We start from the raw sequence: 4,607 nt of genomic DNA on the forward strand, positions 1-4,607 counted from the left end.
CTTAGAGCTTTATAGAGTTGCTTAGAGCACTTAGAAGATAAATGACTTGCTCAGCATCACACAGTCATGTCAGATGTAGGACTTGAAACCAGGTTTTGTTGTCTCCAACAGCAGTTCTCTATATCATATACCACTGCAGAAAACTAACTGGAAAGACCTTGCTGGAAATTTCTCTGATAAATGGTGATGTTTGGCCTTAATTCTCAAAGAAGACCATGATCTCAGGGAGGTGATGCCATGACAAGCAAGTATTGGATTTGAGAGAAGGGGTACTGTTCTCCAGCCCCACTTTCTCCTCTGGAGTCATTTAGGTTCATTGATCAGATATTAATCAGGACAACTGGAGTGGTCTTGAATTGGAGGCAATCAGAATTGTGACTTGCCCAAGGTCACACTGCTAGTTAGTATCAAGTGTCTTAGTTTGAATTTGAACACAAGTCCTCCTGATTCCAGGGCCAGTGTTCTAAACACTGTACCACCTAGCTGCCCCAAATTTACTCTTATAAATATCTGAAATTCAAAATATAGAGAGAATTAATACAATGTAAGAATATGAAGCATTCTCCAATACGTTCAAAATAATGCAGCTCTCCAAAAAAAAAAAAATTAAGAGTTCTCAATGACCATTCACTTCAAATCACAAAATAAGAAAATTGCAAATTAAAACAATTCAGGTTGCACCTCATACCCTTATAATTGATTAAGATATTTAAAAAAAAAAGGAAAATTACAAGTGGTGGGGGGAACTGTGAAAGGACAGTCCTACAAATGCATTGATGATAGAACAGTGAACTGGTCATCCAGAAAGCAATTTGGAATCATACCTTAAAATGTCACTAAACTGTGCAAGCCTTTTAACCCAAAGGTGTCATTATTAAGCATATACCTCAAAGAGGTCAAGTCAGAGGTAAAATACAAAAATATTTATCATAACACTTACAGCAAACAAATCAAAAAAATGAGTAGAAATAAAGTAGATGCCTTCAATTTATATGGCTGAACAAATTATAATGTATAAACAAGCCTTTTTCCCACCATGATTATCTTTGATCTAAGAAAGAGACAGCCAAATGACCATCCTTTTATTAAATGTTGAAATTATAAATAAAATTATTAAATCACCCTTTTTAAGTCAAACCTTTTTAAGCATCACATTCTGCAGCCTTAGATGTTTGACTCCTGCACCTGAATATCTTATCCATTTGCTATACAAATAAAACAGAAAACAAAACTGAAACTTTAATGGTTCATGTCAGCTCACAGGTCAAAATCTTCACATGTTTGCTCTCTTCTTAAAAAAGAAAAGTTAGAAAGTTAGAAAAGTTAGAAAAGTTTTCTCTCTTCCCTTTTATCAGGATAAAGAAAGACCAGATTACTTTTCCCTCTTAGACAGTGCTATCTCCAAAGTCTTATGTGGATAAATGCTGGAGATATCACTCCAGAAATGGTCTCCAAATGGCCCACTGCATACATAAGCTCATTTGATCCTCATTTCGACCCTATGAGGTAGGTGCTATTTTCACTTACATTTTACAAATGAAGAAACTGAACCTCAGAAGGGTTAAATGACTTGGCAAAGAACATATGGCTAAGAAATTGTAGGAATTAAACCCTATTCTGTACTCTTTTTTGCCTTTTTTACTTAGTATCAAAAAAGCTATAGTAATTCTACTTTTCCCTTTCAGGTGTATAATTATAGCCCTAAGCTATATATCATGGTCAATGGAAACAGACTTCTTTACAAGAAAGAGAATCTGCTTCCTATACTTTTCAGTACCACTGAACTTAAGTCCCACATCTATATGTTGGTGGGCTGCCCCTAAGATGCACTGAGCCTCAGTCAATTTGTGTATGTGTGAGAGTGAGAGTCCTATCTATATAAACAGTTTGATTTTTAAAATGTATTACAAAATTCATGTGAGGTATACTGAGTTAATCAATAAAGATTTAGGGGCAGCTAGGTGGCGTAGTGGATAAAGCACCAGCCTTGGAGTCAGGAGTACATGGGTTCAAATCCAGTCTCAGACACTTAATTATCTAGCTGTGTGGCCTTGGGCAAGCCACTTAACCCCATTTGCCTTACAAAAAAAAAAAACCTAAAAAAAAATAAAGATTTAGAAGAATTTACTTAAAACATTCACCTTTTCTTAAGAAGTATCTGAAATTACAAATCTGAAATGAGCAACTAAATTTGGAAGACTACTGAAACCCTCTGGACCACAAGACAATTCCATATATATTATGAACCCTGACAGTCAATACCCCCATCCATTCTCCTGGCTATATGAAGCACTATTTCCAGATATCCCAGGAAAACAGTTTAAGCCTTGATGGATCTCACTTACTCCTACCCTGTCCATTGTCGCTTTACATGCTACAAATATCCATAACCTGGTTTTCAGAATTCCTTCTTAACACTCAATAGCTGATACTTGGGAGTTAGATTATATCAAACAACCCTCTACCACTCCTCAATAATATACATTCCAAGAAAAACTGAAAATGTTGCCCTTTTTTGTCACAGCATGTACCAAAGTATAAAACACAGTGAATAAAAATCATCACAGATGAGAACTATGTTTTGTTACATTTCATGGAAAAAAAACTAATTTCAGTGAAATTAGTGGGCGGGGGGATGATTTCATAGAATGTCCTGATAATATTTGTTTTCATGAAATAGATCATTTTAATGATAATTTTTGTTGTGTCTCACACTAAAGTTTAAAGTGTTCTATTTTAATATTATTCGTTGTGTTGTGCAGTACAAATAAGCTAGGGGATGGAATGCTGATATTGTCTTTGAATTTTACCATACCTTGGTTTTTGAAACTTCAGATACAATAATTATTTTTCTCAAAAATAATAATCATTTGTATTAAATGTACAAAAACTCATTAAAATTATGACAAAGAAAATGAAATCATGTAGAACTTATGTTTCAAATACTAATACACTCTTGTAACAATACTTTCATATTAAAATTATACCTTCCTTTTGGGAGAAATTACTGTTTAAGACAGTTTAAACATATATGCAAACATGAAAAGTACAAAATTAAAATATTCCACTCTCTGTACAAACTATGAAACCTATAACATAACAGAAGACCTTATCCTACACAATAAATGAACTAACAAGCATGTGTACTCTAATTACAACTGCCAATGAATAGGCAATGCCTTGGAAACAACAAATATGAACTTTGATATATTTTGAGAAAGAGTGGAGGGCCTGGAGGTTCATGAGGTCATGAAAAGTCAGACACAACTGAATGAAGAACAGTAGTTTTTTGCTTCCTCAAGTAGGAAAATTTTTAAATTTAAATTTGTTACTGCTGTAACATAACAACATTAGAATATATTTTAAGAACAAATTTGAAATTGTGGCTAATTTTATGAATTATTAAGAATTAAGAACTCATAAATTTGCAAATAGATGAATGATGAAAAGTTACCAATGCATGTAATTGGAAAAGTACAATAAAATTTCAATAAAAAAAAAAAGGAAAGCACCCAGAATTTTTGGGCAGCCAATGTGGGACCTATTAGAAATTCTAAGAAGCAAGCACAGGACATAAAAAGCAGTGAACTGTTTAGAACATAGAGAATATACTATTGATACTAACATTTAAAGATGAATATTCTCTCAATACAATGTCATATGTGATATCCCAGCTCCTTTCTCTGGGTCTTTACATAACCCTATACCTCAAATATTCTCTCCCCTTCTATCTTGTGAACCTTTATTTCCCTTCAAACCTAACAGTACTTTCTTGATTTCCCCAGTTATTAGACTAACTCCAAATGACTTTATTTTGTATGGAACCAGTATTTACTAATTTGGGAATAAGATTTGCCCCTGGTAAAACATAAGGATGAGGGTTTTTCTGTCCAGCATGTTGCATAATCAGAACTTGATGCTCTTTTGTACATGCTCATTCATTAGGCACTGGCACTACAAAGAGAAAGATGACAATCCCTGCCCTCATGGAGCTTATACGTTATGACTTGTATAAAGATAACTAGCATGCAGGGAAGGTTATGATGAGTGCAAAGTCAAGATACAAAGAGCTCAAGAAAAATTTAGGCAAGAGAGATTACAGCAAGAGAAGAGATGAAGCTAAGTTAAACCCTAAGAGAAAAGAAGGTTTTTGACTAGTCTGAGATGATAAGAGAGCATTCTAGGCCAGGGGAATGAACCACACAAAGGCAGGAGACAACAGACAGGACTGGATAAGAGCACCAGCCCTAGAGTCAGTAGTACCTGAGTTTCAAATCCGACCTCAAACACTTAATAATTACCTAGCTGTGTGGCCTTGGGCAAGCCACTTAACCCCATTGCCTTGCAAAAACTAAAAAAAAAAAAAAAAAAAAACTAAACTAAACTAAACTTTAGAGGCTAACCTATTAGCCTAATTATATTTGTTCCTTAATAGGACTAATTCTGTAGGTTAAGACATGTTAGTTTAATTCTATTTTGTTTTATAAACATATCAAATTGTATAAGGTTGTCATTGTGCTTTGAAATGTAACATCAATAGACTAGTATATATATATATATATATATATACATAAACATATAATCTTTACATGTATAATTTATAAACA

This window comes from Macrotis lagotis, chromosome 4 (genome assembly GCF_037893015.1).
Source record: "Macrotis lagotis isolate mMagLag1 chromosome 4, bilby.v1.9.chrom.fasta, whole genome shotgun sequence".
NCBI lineage: Eukaryota > Metazoa > Chordata > Mammalia > Peramelemorphia > Peramelidae > Macrotis > Macrotis lagotis.